The sequence below is a fragment of the Rhopalosiphum padi genome, chromosome 2 (genome assembly GCF_020882245.1).
Source record: "Rhopalosiphum padi isolate XX-2018 chromosome 2, ASM2088224v1, whole genome shotgun sequence".
NCBI classification, from domain to species: domain Eukaryota; kingdom Metazoa; phylum Arthropoda; class Insecta; order Hemiptera; family Aphididae; genus Rhopalosiphum; species Rhopalosiphum padi.
This window is the reverse complement of record NC_083598.1, coordinates 61,226,273-61,245,058: the sequence shown is the minus strand read 5'-3', so window position 1 is coordinate 61,245,058 and position 18,786 is coordinate 61,226,273. Positions and strand designations below refer to the sequence as shown.

Below are 18,786 nucleotides of genomic sequence, written 5' to 3'. Positions count from 1 at the left end.
TCGCACATCATAATTTTCGATCTGTAACCACATCATATAGTATTCATTAACGTATTACGTGCAAGTAATAAATATCGATACATACTTCACGTAATTGTGTGTTCTCATATAATTATATTTTTAGACATTTTTTTCTATGGGTACCTATCTATATATTAAACTGTTTTTGTATCTCCTCGTATAAAAAATCAAAACTAAAATAAAAAATGTTCCACCGAATTGCTCACAAACCACTGTCGTTATCGTTGTATCATCATTATATTATAGTATAGATAATATGAAATCGTCGGTTTCGCAAGTCTATATCTATGTAAGATAATAACCACATATATTATAATATACTATAGGTATACTTACACAAACCTGTAGTTATTTTTTTATGATCGATTTATATTATTTATTCGAGTTGAAAATTATTGCTTTTATGTATTATACGTTATATACTATAGTAATATACACCGACACACTGCAATTCTCGTCTCAATTTATAAATCGTGTATATATACTGCTATACCGTCAACGAAAATTGCATCGGTTGCACCCGGTGGCAATGCATAATTTTGCGTACGTTTTGATATATTTATGTGATTTTGCATTTCTCTGACATATTCACTACAAAACCACAGCCATGGGCAGTCTAGACATTTATATATAAAATATTATATATACCTATATTGTGTATAGTGTGGTTTTCAAACTAAACTTAATTAATAAATAATATAACAATAAATATATTTAATAATTAGTATTCTCTAAGTGGCGAACCTAACCTAGCGAAGGTCATCTTACATCTTAAATTATATACAAATATTAATATACAATAGTACCTACATTTTTTCTTTTTTTGGGAAAACAACGTGTAAATCATCAAATATTATTGTATATTAATCTGGATTAAATAATTTTGTGACCGTGATTAGGTTAGGTCAATTAGGTTTTATACAAATGTATAAAATATAATATTAAGGAGATGCGTATTTGCATTTATCACACGTGTTTTTGTATATATTTTATTATCTTAGAGAAAAATTATTAGTTTGGGCTTTTAGGGGGCACGTCCGGGATAAGATTTTGTGGCGTCTTATAAGTGTTATAGGAATGAGGAGGAAGATTGAAGAATGTTGGCATAACAATATGATGTATATACGTCATTCGTAATTCGACGCTGTTCAAGCGTGTAGGTACGCGGTCGCGGTCGTCCACCTACGAAGACTGAAATATACAGCATACCATTATTATTATACACGTTATAAATATCATTTAAAAACGCAAAATGTTAATACATAGAAGTATTATTATTTCATCAATCGGAATAAAAATACAGCAAATGTATTAAAATAATTACGCGGTAGCAATAATATGTTATAGAGGATTGTTACCTACGCAGTGGCTATAAATATATGAAGGGTTTGTTCATTTTTCCAGACCCGACCACGCGAATGTAAGCCCGCAAAGGAAATAGGAAATAGACATTACTATAAAAAGCGGTTTCGGCAAAAACCTACTGCTGTAATTGCGCGAAACACAGATGATATCATACATAATGCGTAAGATTTGATAATAGGAAATTTATTATTTGGGCAGTCTTATCATGTGATTTTTAAGAGGAAACACCTACACTTAATTTGTCATTATAATATACAATCGATTTCGTGGTTTTAACATTTTTTCTTAACAATATACACCAATGCACTCTTGTGCAAATAAAGTACGTGTGTTCAGCGCTATTATTAGCCACGGTTCAATTACCTATAACACGTCACATTACTTGTGGCAATATTGCAGATAACTAATATAAATGCCCAACTTTTCACCATAAGTATATTCGTTTGTTATAATAATAATTACGTGATGGTATTTACATTGCCAAAATGTTATGATTGTATAAATATTTGATGTATTAACATTATCGTGCAAAATAAAATATAAAAAACGAACATTTTTACGATAAATATAACACCTACTATAATATACATAAAACGTATGCTTATACTTACAAATTTATAGTAGTAATTCTAATTTTCATTATTATTCGCATAAATTTATCATTAATATCGTTTATACATGTACCTATAAATATTAAGTACAATTTGTAAAGTTAAAATTATTTTTCTCCGAAATACAGATTTCTTGAAATATATAGGAGTACATGTTAATTCCAGTTCGTTATTGTCTAATAATATTCATGCAAGATTTATGTTTAAGACCTTCGGAGAAAAAAATATATAAGTGCAAGACTTAAATATTTTCATTTTCCTGTGACGTTGAGTAAACTTAATACCGACATTAAATATTTTTTAAAGAAATACGAAATATAGATTACATATTAATAAATATATATTTTGTATTTTGGCATTTTGCATCATTACCTAGGTGATTGAAGAATTTGAGTGTGTATGATAGTGCATTTTAATCAGTGCAGCTAGGTCTCTGCAGTGGAAATATTTAATACAGGAACTTAATTCGTAGCAATCTTTCACCTTGTAAATTTTAACATTCTTTTATTTCGTGTTATATTCGAATACGAGTAGACGGTAATAATTTATCAAACCTGATTCGAGTAATAGTCGCTTAAAGTATAATAACCGTATACATTATATTATTTTATATTAGTTTTGAACACTTTAACGGCCATCTCTCAGGTATGGTTTAATTAAATTCCATTCATGGATTATTATTAATACTCACCAATTGGTAATTCCTGTCATCGCGCATTTACATGCATACCTGCTATATGTTCCACATTATATTTTTATGTCTCAAAAAAATAATCTAATTAAAATGTGTGTTCTATGCAAGCAAAAATGTCTCCCTCGTTCGGTACATTCGTACATGTTTAATCTTCCACTACGATAATAATGATTTATGTATTAAGTATTATCAGTAATATTTATTGTTCAATGGCACTGTATGTTTAAGCCTTTTTAATATTATGTAAAATATTTTTAAGAAGGATATACTAAAAAAAATATAAAATCAATATATTTTAATATTATACTGAGAATATTATATTATTACTACAGTACATTTTTCATTAATTAATGTTGTCAACATTAATATGTTATATTATAGTTGTTCGCATAAAATACACATCACTATTAGTAGTTAATTATTTTTTACTTAAGCAATATATGAATATTTTTGTTTTTAACTTAAATAGTTGTTGGCAATATTTTATGAAATATTATGTCGGTGGAATGAGTTCCACTGTTTTCATGGATATCAATAAATATAATTTTTTCAAAGTATAAGAAATTTATTTTTAGAATAAAATATTATTCTTAAATTAAATCGTTTATATATTATTGATTTCTGAATATCGTATTTTTTAATACCTACCCCAAATAATGAGTATGTTGCATTCAAATGAATCTTGGTCATTTTTATAATTTTATTTTCACCTGGAACCTCAAAGTAAAAATCAAACTTCAGTGTTCATGTGTTGTTTTGTGTCATAATTCTTAAGTTTATTTAATTTTATTTCTTATATATATATTTTTTTTTATTTATAGTGAGTAAAATACTTATAATAATATAGGCTTGATAAATTTATTTATGGAATAGCTAATTAAATTAAACAATAATTATTATAGTAAAAATAAAGTTATCTACTTCATATTTTACTTTTCTATCAATGTGATTGTGTAGTGATTGGAGTATATAAAACACAAAATGCAATTATTAAATAATGATTTAATAATTGTCAGATAGATAAATTATCGAGATAGCTCAGGCTAATCAAATGTGTAATTTTATTGTGCGTTTTTCAATAAATTAAGCATTTACAGCAATAATTATTACTTTGTATTCAAAAACCTAATATTTCGAAATATCCACTCGACAAATTACAAAGAAAGAATTTAAAAATATTTTTGTTTAAGTACAATGCACTCAACGTTTCAATGAATGAACAAAAAACATACATGCATACTATAATATGTATGGTTATATTTGTACTGTTATGTTACACTGATTTACCTCATACGTACTATCTAAGTCCATTTTAAATTACAAGCATTTAAAAATACTTAGAATAGCAAGAACTCATATTCTACGCGGTATAGTTTAAGTTGTGGCACTTTTTTTTTGTTTTGTGTATAATTATAATAAATAACATAATTTCTGTTACATTTATATTTTATTTGAACAAAAAACTTGTATACGTCTCATGGCCGCATTGTTGGTTGTTAGCTATTATTTATGTTTAATACTATATTACTTATATTACTGTAATTTTCTTATTTTTTTCCCCTTACTAAAACCGCTGTTGCATTTTAACGGATTGTAAGAATAAGAGTAAACTCACAGAGTGTAATAGACGCGTTAAAGTCATTGTGTGTAATACGTGTTCTCTGATAAATTATTTGTAGCATTGCATAAACATACAATTTCATTTTGAGTATAGAAATAAAAACATTTTTAATTGTTATTTTATTTTTAATGATATTTAACGAGTAAAACCATTTAATAATGACAGCATTTCTGCATTGGTAAATAAATTTAAATGTCTGATATGTTTTTTTTAATGATACACTTAAGTGCCCAATATTATAGAGCGATTTATATTATAAACAAAAATAAATAGTTAAGTTAGTTTAAATTTAAATGAAGTTTACCATAATATGGGTAGATGATAAGTTTATAGAGATTAAAAACAAATCACTATTTACATAATAACTGTGTTTAGTATACTTAAATAATATTAGTTATATTAAAGAATATGGGAAAATAATTCGAAAAAAAATTAACCTACAATATATTGTATTTGGTAATAGTTAAACTATTTAAAAAGTATATTACTTAATAATAATATTCCCATATTATTTATAACATGTTTGTTGCCTATTTTAAGTAGGTATATTAAACACCAGTACCTAAACTTCAAATTAAATATTATATTATGTATGATTTTTTTCCAACGATTCGTATTACAATTTACAATACATTATTTTTCCATGATTTTTCCGTTTTTAAAATCAAATGCCTAATAATTTATTTTAGTGTTATTATCGCAGAAGACTTCTGTATAAATTAAAAATTTTTAAAATATTTAAAATCTCACTTTATATATAATCATTGATATAAATATATTCATAGGTACGGAAATGTATACTTTTACTGAGTGTAAAATGTATAGTATTATGGAATAATTAATGTGATAAACTGATAACCCATGGTTCTCAAACAGTCAGACCACCACCACCGTCTACAACATTTCCTAATGCCAGTAATGTCACTTAAATGCAACATGGATATAATACGTGTTGCCGTCATATTAATAAGACTCGTAGTAGGTACAATGTGTGTAGTCGTGTTTTTTTATTCTCATTTTTCACAAAAACGAACGACAGTGCAGTATTCTGCTAAATGTGCCCGGTAAAAAAAAATGGTTATTATGTTTTTTTTGTTTTTTCTCATTATCCGTCTCCTATGATTTACCGTGAGACTGTTGTAGTGTTCAGGTCCGGTCCGAGATTAATAGCCCAGATAAAATGACTGGTGGTGGTAGTTATGGTTCAGCCGGTCAGTAAAACATAAAACAATATACGCTGCTTTATAAGGTGATGATTTTCATACAATGAAATGGCGGATTTTCCAACAAGGATCCGCATAAATATTCAAACCAGAAAAAATAAATAATAAATCTACCTAAATCGACCGAAAACCATCATTCACGTTTGCCAAAAAAAGTCTTAAATGTCACGAAACGACGTTCATGAAAGCAAGAAAATAATAACACAGCTAGAAATTTCATTTTTCATCCACAGTGTGCATATTAAATCTACTCCATAAAATTGACAATCTATCTTAATTTCCCGGGGACCCGAAAAGAAAAGAAAAAAGGAGAAGAATAGATTTGAATGAATCGCATTATTGAGTAAGTCACTATATATTATAATATAGATATGTGTTAAATTTGAATTCAATAATAAATTATTGTTTATAAAAATTTAACTGCAAAGACGATCTATTAGCCTAAAATTACTAAGTTTATTTAATGATACATTTATACAACTAATATAGTTTGCAATTTATTTTAAAGTCAGTATGATAACGTTAGTTGAATTAATTTTCCCAAAAACGTTACATTTATATTGTGTTATTAATATTTAGTTATTAAAATTGTATATATTGATATATTATATTACATATCAATGTTATTTATATATTATAATATATTAATTGTTATTAATTTTTAAGTCAACTCTGGCACCGTAGAACTGTATGAATAAGGTCGTGGTGTATAAATAGGCAAAATTTTAAAGCATAAAATTAATCTAAATGTTTTGAAAACATCACTGTGATATTGTGTATATAAAATATAATAATACACGTTAAAGTTTACATAAATATTTTCGAATTGCAACAAAATAACTATATACCTAAATATCTGTGAAATTGTTAAGGTATCTATGATTATTCGTTTTTAAATTACAAAAAAATAAGAAAATTGATTTTTTAACCTAACTTAAAATATAACTAACTAACTTAACTGGTATTACGTAAAAATTTCTGTTTTTCCATATTTATTATTTTTTTCCCAATTATTAAAAAAAATTACTGCACATTTTTTATTTTTGACTCCACTTTCCCTACTCTAACTACAAATTAAACACTTTCACATAAAAAATATACTGAAATTGAAAATCGAAACATTTTTCTTATTATAAAAAGTGTCTTTAGTTACAAATAAATGTACCCTTCATAACGCCTTCTATAATCTCTCAAAGCTCCATTTATATAATGCATACATGTGAGCGTAATGCACACAACTAAACGTATCAATTATGAGACATAATTTTGTAAAAATGTACGCAATCATTCATTCGTCAATAAATTATTATACAAAAATACAAAGATAGTATTATTTTAATTTACCACGAATTTATTAGTCATATTATATTTTATGACAGTGTGTAATGTGTAATAAATGTATTACTTATATTTTTGCGTTATATCACGTTATGCGTGCTTCAAGTATTAATCTCTGCCGAAATGTAATTCTCTGACACCAGTACACCACGTATCTTTTAACATTATACATTTTTATCATTGGAAAGTTCTCGATGCGATCATCGATTTAAAATACTACACTTGGGCACTGCAGCTATATAACCACTATCACCGCTTAAAAAACACCATTAAATTATACATACGCTGTGTAAATGTCTCTCACTATGTGTTCATGAAAAAATCTTTATTTCTATTTCTATAATACGCCTATCACTTAACTGTGAATGAACGCCTGCCTTCTATTATTAAACATAATTTCAATGTACCTACCCTTTCGCAAATATTATACTACATGTATATGTATACATTATTGTATGTAGGTATAAACAACGATAATTGTGACGTACTATAATATTATACCAGCGGCCAATTTTGGTCATCGAGTATAACTATCGGGGGCGTAATTATCGGTTCGCGAAAATCTATACTCACTTAAAACCTTATTTGGGAAGAGGTTATGAAATTATGGCTATACCGGGTTCACGACTTCACGACTATTTTGGATTTTCTTAACTCGTAAATTTTAACGACGACAGTTAAAAGAATAAAAAAAAAACAGTTAAAACATATTCATTAAATTTGTGTATTATCTTAATAATAATATAGTGATGTTTATTATTAACATGGTATATCTATCATTGTACGTGTGGTTTTTTTAATCATTATTGATGATAATAATATGGAACTATAAAAGAAAAAAAGGCGTGTTTCTTTATTTGTAACTGGCAGTTTTTTCATCGGAGTTTCAAAATTTCTAAGCATGCAATTGTACTAACAGCAAGATTCTCTTATTTTTTTTAATTGTAATAACTATATATTTTTAATGGATTCTTTCTAAACATTTTTATCATCAAATTATCAATTGTGCGTCATTAGTTTAACTGCAGTCCTCTACGGTTTAGTAAATTAATTAATAGTTTCAGTTGAAATAATTGGAATAAAATTAATTTACAAGAGCTAAACATTTTTTTGAATTGTTTTTATACTCTTCATTGGTAATTTAATGTCACACAGACAAATGTATTTAATTTTTTGATAAACTCTGTAAAGTAGTTTGGCTAATCGTATTTATGTGTTATAATATAAATAACATGTTAAATTTTTCATTCAATGCGTTATTCAAACAGTCAAATCCTTTAGTACAGATTGTAGATAGAATAGAGAATATAGCGTAATGCACTGATGTGAAATTAATAACTTCAAAAATGCGATTTCGGTCACCCCTTCACTACAAATCCAATAACCTCATTTTCTGTACCGTTGAATAATACCAACGTGCCGGTTTCTTTGTGAAATGTACGATATACGAGTACATTATAATATAATATTATATTTACCTACTATTATACAACGATGATAATAATAATAATAATATAATAATCGATATTCACACGTGCGCGGTACATGCAGCTATACATAGTGCATAATAGTAATAATGATAATAATAGTAATACGTCGCAGTTGTTGTTTGTTAGCTGTGCAAAAACTGTGTCAAACTCATTAGCGGACCCGTTGAAATTGCGCGAGGGATCGCGTGCCTGACCTAAATTCGCGCGCTGCACTGCACGTGGACGACATCGTTTCCGTCAGATTTTGTCTCATTATTTGCAGTTGGCTCGCGATATTGCATTATATTACTACGTGCAAATGCACAATAATATGCAAGTGGCACGAGTGCGGTGGGTAACATTATTATTATCAGTTTTGTTACTATGTCACGTGCGCCGTCGTGTACTGAACACGCGATATATATGTACAACAATGTGCAAAACTGTATGTATTATTCGGCTAAACGGCAGACTTTTGTTGTGTGTGTATGTGTTTACTGTATTTATAGTGTAATTACTGATGCTGCACTCGTCCCAGTTATATATTGCACTCGTGTAACATGGAACTCGGTGCTTTCCGATGTCGGCCGGCGATCCGTTCTCCTCCTAGCCAATGCGGGTGCACGCCGTGACCTCGCAAGTGCCACGCGCGGCGTCTATTAAAAACGCCGTCACCGTTTCCTCATGTACACGCGTGTTTAAGTTTCCATACCATCGCCGTAACTGCGCAACACTATACCCAATATTATTGTCGTTAAAACAACAGTAATAAGGCGCTCACGGTTTACCATTATCTCTGATTGCCAGCTGTAATTACACGTACCTGCAATGTAATAAATTATGTACTGCGGGGTGATTCACTGAGAAAATGCTTACCCGCTTTTCTGTTCGCTTATTATCAATTCCACAGGTAAACATTTGGTAGGACGTTTGTGCATCGCACGTTTTAACGTTTAATTAACGAAAATATTCTTTAGACGTTTTTTATGAATGGTATAAAAATCTAAGAGATTATTATAACTTATAAGGTTAGTATGAATGTCTTTAAATATAATTAAAAATCCCAAAATCAGAATTCGCGAATAAATGCATTACATGAATGTTAATTAATGAAAAATTGGACGGTGGACATGCTTGGTGAATCGCCAAGTATACTAAGGTATATCTATATATATATATCGCTGCAGTGATGTCGTATATATAGTATACAATACCTCCATAAAATACAATTAATATGATACAACGTTTGGTGTGCACTAGGGTTTTTGCCTGATAACGAAGACGCAATTATATACGGGTATGCCGTATGCGAGGTACCTATGTAGAACTTGATCATTATCACGGTAACGGATTCTGTCGTCGTCGTCGTTGTGTTTATTATAATACACCGCGGTTATAATGTTATTACATCCCGTTAGGAACTCGCACATTGATATGTATTTATATATTATATGTATGATGTAGATGAACGCAGAACTACAGGTGTGTTCAAAGTTCCTATACATGAGTATGTACGTAGCCACGTAGGTAATAAGTATATATATTATTATTCCGCCTAACAATCGATTCGAGTGTACGAGTATGTCGTCTACCGCACGCCTACAACTCCGATTCGTGTTTGATGTTTAGACCAGATTTTTTAGTAATGCTGTTTGCAGACATGTCACGGTCCAATAAAAATAATAATTTAAACGCTTTTAAAACTATATAATTTATCACAAAGACAATGTCACTCGAAAAAATGGAAAAATAATTATGTTATTATTATTGCTATTATATACATAACTATGAAGCGGCGTTTTTTTCTCGGTTGTACGACAGTGGTTTGACGTACATTTGATATATTATAATATATCTATTACATTATGTTATTATGTTCATGTTGTCTATATTTCTCATCGAGCGTGTTTCGTGTTTTTTTTGTCGATAAACATACCTAAGTATGTAGGTACTATCTGTACTTGCCAATACGTCGTGTTTCGTTTATTGTATACTCAATAAATGATTTAGGTGACAACGTCTAATGTCATCTATTTTTGGGTATTTATCGACCATAGTGTAGGTGTGTACGCTGCGAAATGTTTTGTTTTAAAGACCAATTTTAAATCCTGATTGGAATAAAGAATTTATTGATTTTACAATGATGTGTGGATTTTTATTTTTGTGTGATTTCATAGCAAATTTGGTCCAATCTCCCATAATTTTTAATGTTTTTTCTGCATTCTAGTAACAAATTTGATGTAGAAACTTTATAAATTTGGGGAAGGATCAAAATTAAGAATTTACCAGAATTTTTTTTAATAATATTCTGAAAAATATCAAAAAAACAATGGTAAATCGGAAATACTTACGCAAACCAGTTTTAAAACTGGCCAAAAAAATATCAATATTTTTGTAATTTTATTATGAAAATAAAAACTATACTGATTTAAAATTCTCACAGCGTATTAATACTAGCATTTAATAGACGTTTGAAATATATAGGTTTTTTTTAGTTTTAATTAGCATTCAAGATTTATAGAAATTGGATATTTAAATATAAACAATTTTTCTCAAACAATTTTGGTTATTTTTTCGTTATTCAAAAGTATTAATCATAGAAACAGTTTAATATGCCATAATGTATATTATTATTTTTTATACTTACCCAATGAAAACTGTTCTTCTATTCGTAAAATCGTTTATTCATATACAATGATTTAGCATTGAATTCAAATTTAGCACAGACATTACAGTGACCTTATTCAATGACATTAGAAATCTATGTAGTATGTATTATACAGCAGAAACGAATTATTGCACATTTTTTTCCATCATGAATTAGTAAAATAAACTACCGTAAAAGAATACTATACCACACAATTCAACAAGGATAATATACTACTTACCCAGTATAATTTTTATAATATTCATTCGAATTCATCATCAAAATCTATCGACCTATCTAATGCGCAAAAATGTCTAGTGTGTGCCATATAATGTCTCAATTATATATTATATAAATAACACATCTAATATATTTCACGCAATAAGATAATAATATATACTTTCAGAAAATATTGCATACTAAAAAATGCGACCGCTCTAATAATATAAAATTCATTTCGATTTAATGATATTATAATGCATGTTGAAATTGAATTGCCAACTCAAAAATCATTTAACAAAATATTATTGAATATATATACCTACTGTGGTGTGGTTCTTACTTAAATTCAAATAAGTCAACTTTACTGATTATATTAAATTTCACACAAAACTTGAAAGAATTGGAGTCATTAGTTTTATTTTATATTTTCTTCAGAAATACAATGAATATGATTCTATACGTCTACACTCGAGAGATTTGTTAGTGGAATTGTTTTCATTTCAATGCACAATACCAAATTTGAAATATAATGTTTTGAGAGTTTGTATTTAGTACAATATTATATTCCACAGTCTATTGCAACAATATCATATCGTCAACTATCATAATATTGTCGTCGCTTGTGCATTTATGTACTAATTAATTATTATGTTATAAGAATGAAAATGTCCAGCATTTGATTATTATTGTTTTACATGCATTATGCGATATAACACTATTCCTATCCGCTAATTAATTTAATCACACAAAATTAAATACTATAATTTTTGTGTATTATGTTATATATAATAAACTGCGAAAACAGCCACAGTTATTATAATGAAATAAGTTTTCAAACTCAATATGATACCCTTCCGATCATCCCGCGGTTCATTATACACAACACCGTATTATCATTATTATATCAATACGATTGTAATTCGTATACCTATCGTCCAGGCGCCAATACAAACGTACCTATATAATATTATATACGATATTATACAATACGAGCGTAATGAGTTTTATTATTATCTATACCGCACTGTGCAACAACCGGGCGTCCGGGCACATTTATTACGTTTAATATTATTATTTTATTATGTTTATGTAGGTATACCAGATACCTACGTAATGGAGTTTTACAGGATGTCACTATGTTTTATTCATCCTCGTATCCGCTTATACTCTACTAGACTGGTACTGCTTGGATTCCCGTCTCCACCTACAACAAACTAAAGACTTGACAAAAACGTACACCACGTACCTACACTATCATTTGAACGCACTTTTGATGAAAATCAGTAATTTGACTTTCAAAACATTTTTAATTCTATTTTAAAAATAGTAAACAATTGACTGGAGCAAACACTCGTTGAGGCAATTTACACGACAACTCATATATCGTATGTTGTATATCATAACTTATAAGCTAAGCGTATGGAAAAAATATAACACACGTCACGTGTTTAATATAAATTCGTATAATAATTGTGTGGTCTTGGGATGAACTAGTTTTCTGTTACAAGCAATAATTGTTTCTGCAGAACGCGTTTTAAATTTATTTTTTATCTCACTTTATTGTCATTATTATTGTAACTTGTATTACAAGTTTTGAAAAGAAAAAAATATAATAATACGACACGATGTCAAACAGTTTTGGGGTTCACGTACATTGTACAAACAAACCACGAACGTATACATTAGGTATACATATACCTATGATATATATGTATACATATGGCGTGTTCGTCGGCGCATACTATTGGAACGTGTCAGGGTATCTGATTTTTACATTATGTTTTCCGTCAGGTCTGTCGCTACTTACACACGTATTATTATTATATATTTATATAATAACACTATCCGAATGAATAAAATATAATACCGCCCAGACCGCGTGTGTTATCCCCCAACCGGTTATTTGCAATGCGCCGATGCATATTGGATCGTTTTGAGTAAATTTGCATTTAAACAGAATATTAAAATATTTAATAAATTTATAATTCTATATTATATTTGTGGATCTACGAAAGAGTAAACTATCGTGCATCATAATCATCGTATCCGTCTCACCGCCATGTCGTATCGTATCGTTATCTTTCGTTGTGGTACTTTATTGTTAATATTAATAATATTATCATTATAGGATAAGCTCTTACGTTATAAATTTATAATATTTCAATATACATCGTTGATTTGAATATTCTTTTTTTGTCAACATGATATTATATCCCTTATAACTACTTATTATTTTGATGCGTAGGTACCGTATTCTAAATAGTATAAATACTTACAAGTTGTAACTCATATAAACTATACTCGTCCAAAATTCGATTTTTGTGTTTCAAATTACTCCAAAACATATTCAGTTTTGGAATGAGAAGTTAAAAAAGTATGTAATTGCAAAACAAAATTGAAATAATAACAATAAAAAATAATGTAATATGTTTTTTTAGAAACATTATGTTTTTAACGACTTAAAATTATCTAACAAAAATATATTCAAACACTATTTTCGTTTTTGAAATAATGAATGTCTTACATTAAATGGATCACCTGATATTATTATTATATTGTAGTTGATTAATGATTAGTGAGTTTCGGTGTCATGTTTCATGTTTTACACTTATGGTAGTACCATATGTTTTCTTTTTAGTAATTTTTTAACGTTCACATATTACATTAAATACACGTGGATTGTAAGTATATTGTAGGACGTAGACAGTACACGTACATTGTAATCGTTACGTAGATATTAAGAATGATGAATGTGTGGACAAACGCGTAAACAAAATATAATATAATATACTATATATAACCTGCATTATGTATTATAATTATAAATTAAATCTACACGTAGTAATATGCCAAAATTATCAAGAAGTTCTTCCACTGGATGGACTCTTCCTTCAATAATTTATAAGAATATACCAATTACTACTCATACATCGCTTTGCTTATTACAAAAAGAAGCTAAGACGTATATTTACAGATTGTATAATAATTATTTGAAAAACAAAAACAGACACAATTCTATGTAAATATATCGACCTTTTTGTCCTACAACAATATATCATATTTTTACTGTTAGATCTATTTAAGTAGAATGTATGTAACATATTTACATTATAAATTCCGGTCATTGCAGCGTGTAGCTTATAAGTCTGTTTTACAGTGGTTGTGCTACAGTGCTTTGCTTTTTGTGGTAGTAAATTAAGGTCGACAATGGTATGTAATATATAGCATTATCTCCCGACTTCATATATGGGTGTGTAAGCTGAGACAGTTTTCGAATATTCCTGCTGTAGTATTTGAGAACTTAAACTGCCTCTTAAAAACTAATGTCAGTCTTATATTTGCAGGCTTACGGCCATCTTTATTAATATAATTTTATATATTTTTGAATGCATTAAAAACAAAAACACGTATTTTATTTATATATTTCTTATAGGATTATTCAATATAATTAATCATTTGTTTTTACATTGATCGTATCTTCATTTCTTAACAGCGGAGTTAATGCTTATGGTTTAGGGTGGAACATAATTACCAACGAACCTGTGTAAATTTGAATGGCATTTTCGTAGAGTAGAGCTTGTTACAGAGGGCAAACAAACACGTATTTATTTTGTTGCTATAAACTGATTTCCTAACTTTGTGATGGCTTGTTTAACCAATAAAACAATAAAAATGTTGTACAACAAACTACAAGTAAAAAAAAAAAATTTAAAAAAACATAAAATGCAAAATGTGTGTTTACGTCAGATTAATATATCATTAATTATTATTATTTAACCGCGATCCGTGTTATATCTACTTTATATTAAATATTTCAGTACAAGTTGTACCTAAAAATACTATGTAGTTTTTTTCTAAATAAAACAGAAATATTGAAAATGATAGCATAACTGATACAATGCAAACGATTTAAAATAAATTAACAATAATTACTAAACTTTACTCTACCATAAATAATAATATAAAGTTTAATAGCAGAATAATACACACAGACGTATTGTTATCATCAACATCATACAATATAATATTATATTGTGTATTGGACACGCAAAGGTACAGCCCGCTAATATAATAATTATTGCCATAAAATGCATTGTGCTAATATTTAAATAAACTCGTAGACAATGCCGCGATGCGATCGATAAGACCATATCGGATATTATAATATTGTTCATTAATTGTTTGTTTAAAACATTATGTACAAACGGTTTTTTACGAGTTTCAATACCTATTTAATAATATATTGTATACTAATAGTTTATTAGTATACACATTTAACAGTATAATACGTGTACAGGGTCAGTGCACCATCCAGTGGATCTCAAATTTGTACACCGAAGCCTAGGATTTTATCATATGTTGAAAAAAAATGTGATACGTATTATGAACCAATAATATAAAATATTTTTAGTCCTGTATGGTTTCAAAATATAATATTGTGCTTCTTAAACAAAAAAATTGCCTGCAATATTCTCATAAGATATTTATACACATAATATACGACTTTTGTGGATAACAGTTGTGTCGTATTATACTAGTACCTATCTATACCTAAATATTATAGTAGTCCAATAAAAATCGATTCTTATATGCATTTATAGCAGTTAGGAATCACGCTCTCCGTTATAACTTGGTCGGTGAAAAATGTCTTATGGTACATACAAAAAAATCTTGACACAGTCGTAATACAAACTATAAGGGGTGATTTGTTTAACGTTTAACGATCACTCAGTACATTACATGGACGTATATATATATATATATATATTGATCTATTACTTAAATTTCTATTAATATTGTATACATGTAATGCTGCATTTACTGCATATACTTTGTAGTTTATATTGCATTGATAATGCGTCTATAATGTATTAGAAGAATTATAAACATAATAGATTGTTTGGCATTACTTTTCATCTGTAGAGTCGTAGTCTCTCCCATCGTAATTTATTAAATAGCTTTCTATAGCTTATGTGTTGACTGATGGCTTCTACAGTATTCTGTTCAAGTTTGCAAATACCTAATAAAGTACATTTTTAACTTACTCAAAACTTTCCCAAAACATCCCGACAACCTTAACTAGAATTTGTTGAAAATATTTTTAAAAAAAAAAGTATAAAACTGACATTTTTGGTACACGCTGTCCAACAAACATTATTAACAGTTGAACTTAACAAGTTAAGAATACTAAAGTTTAAAAAACTAAACAAGTGGCAAAAACACGTATAGTGTATAGACGACAATGAATTATTGTGGTCGACCGCTCGAGACTAAATTGTATGAAATAATAATATATAGATTCTATTTTCTGTCGGTCGGGGCCACAATTATAAGGAAGGAATATTAAGATTTGATCGCCGCGCGATGAATGTAAGAAAAACAGTCGGCGCGGTGGTCAACGTTTTTCATCACAAATTTACAATTACAACTGACCGATATTAATAAAGTAATAACTAATAAGTAATAACATATTGTGGTTACGCGCATGCAAATAACGTAAACCAAACACGGGTGACGGTAATTCATATAATACAGTAAAATCTGAGTAATATGGAACCTGAGTGTGGAAACCTGATTTTTATGGAAAAATCTTACGGTCCCGGCGAACTTAATATATTTTTAAATGTATAATCATATAAGTTTGATCGCGGTCAAAATTCTACGATCACTGCAGTGCACGTAGATCGGTAATCGTATGTTTTTCGTATTTAGCAGAAAACGACCATGTCTGAAGTAGAAAGAGCTTAAAACTATAGGGTTGAAATGTAATTAATTTTTATAAGACTTGAGGTTGAGTGGGATATTTCACTAAAAAATTGCTAAGAGTGTACGTGTATAAAAGTATATTATATGATATTATATTATTAATGTAACCAGTAGAAAGTTAGTACTACAATTAACGCCATTTGAAATTACAATATTGATATTCGCGGTCTGGCGGCATACCTACTTACATCTATATATAAGTTAGCTAACTCCTCAGACATTTTTAGAATTTTCACAACCAAGTGCTATTTATTTTTTTTTGCCGCCCCATACCTTATAAGTCTAAGCGATAAAAATTACAATAAAAATACAATACGTTAACCGCGTATTAATAGACAAAACAAATTCAATAAAAAATAATATACAGTTATTTGCCAGGATTTCAATAGCATTGGTTTTATAAACAGGTAAGCAACGGTGCAGGAATATTCGACGTCTTAAACTGTGTGGGCATTGGGAATATATTCCGGCCGTATCAACGAACAGAGCATTTTTTATCAAAATTAAAATCGTCTATTTTCATTGCCCGTGTTATATTATAATGAAATTTTTGATTGTGTATGTAGTTTTTTCATAAGTAGATAGGTTATTCGCGTAATTACAATATTGTTTTATGTATTTAATCAGCTGTGATTCGTTATAATAAGCAACGATACATTTGCAATTCAGTTTTAAGTTATTAACTGTCAACGGTTCATTTTCCTGGCGAAAATACCCATAATTCTACAGCGAGACACGTTATCGTATACCTGCATCAGAAACGATGGCACGTGAACGAACGTTGCCCGTGATGCGCCCTATCGCATAGGTTCGCGGAGTTTTTAATTGCAAATGTACACTGAGTAACTAAACGGTGACAAAAATATTGGTTCTATACACAAGGTCCAATTTATGTTTAGTCCAATTATCATGATTTTTTTAAATTTAATGTCATTTTGTCCATTATTTTTAATAACCAATGTAGTTTTGAATACGAGTATTATTTGATGTGTCTATGTCTTAAAAAAAGCAAATTAATAAGAATTACACATTGATAGTAAATTTAGTTTATTAAATCAAAATTTGGGTTACTGTTTAGTTTTAAGTGGTAATAAGCCAATGCTATAAGATATATTATAGTCATTTCGTTCTATTTGTTACAATGAGCATGATTATTTTCTATATACGAGTATATTATAACGAGTATATAATAGACAAAATTGCCTTATTTTAAATTGTAATTGTAACTTATGTCCGCTTACTAGAAATAAAATATTTGTTCAATTACTAGAAAGAATATTCTTATACTATTTTAAATAATATAAGCAATTAAATATATAAATAAATAAAAAAAAAAAATTGAAAAAAATATAATGATGTTTCAAACATTGTTGTAGTACTAATTTTTTTTAAATTGTACAACCTTAAATGTTCAATTACTGGTATTATCACCTGTCATACAACGCTTGTCCGTTCGCATACTCTATGATATCAGTCCCTAATCCCTATATTCAGCGTCGTGCGGTGTAGTATATTTTTATTTAGATTTCGTATGATCACTTCAACAACGACGATTCGTCGTTTAAAACTAATGTAAATTTCGGGAACCCACAACCACAACCAGCGCACAAGTAGAATAAAAGTATAATACAGTTTAAATAAGACGAAACATATGATTAATAAAAATAAACTCATTTAAAAACCGTCATTAATATCAACTGTATTGATAATAACAGCATCACATTAGAAATCTTATGATAATAAAATAACAATTGAAAGTTATTAGTACGCGAAAATAATCGCGTGTGCACATAGTATTTTGTATTTTGT

At 28.4% G+C, this 18,786-nt stretch overlaps 1 protein-coding gene across 5 annotated transcripts in view; it reads left to right on the top strand.

Moving 5' to 3' along the window:
* The window catches only part of LOC132921650 (follistatin-A), a 79,747-nt gene that overhangs the window by 44,116 nt on the left and 16,845 nt on the right, over positions 1-18,786 (top strand). The window lies entirely within an intron of this gene.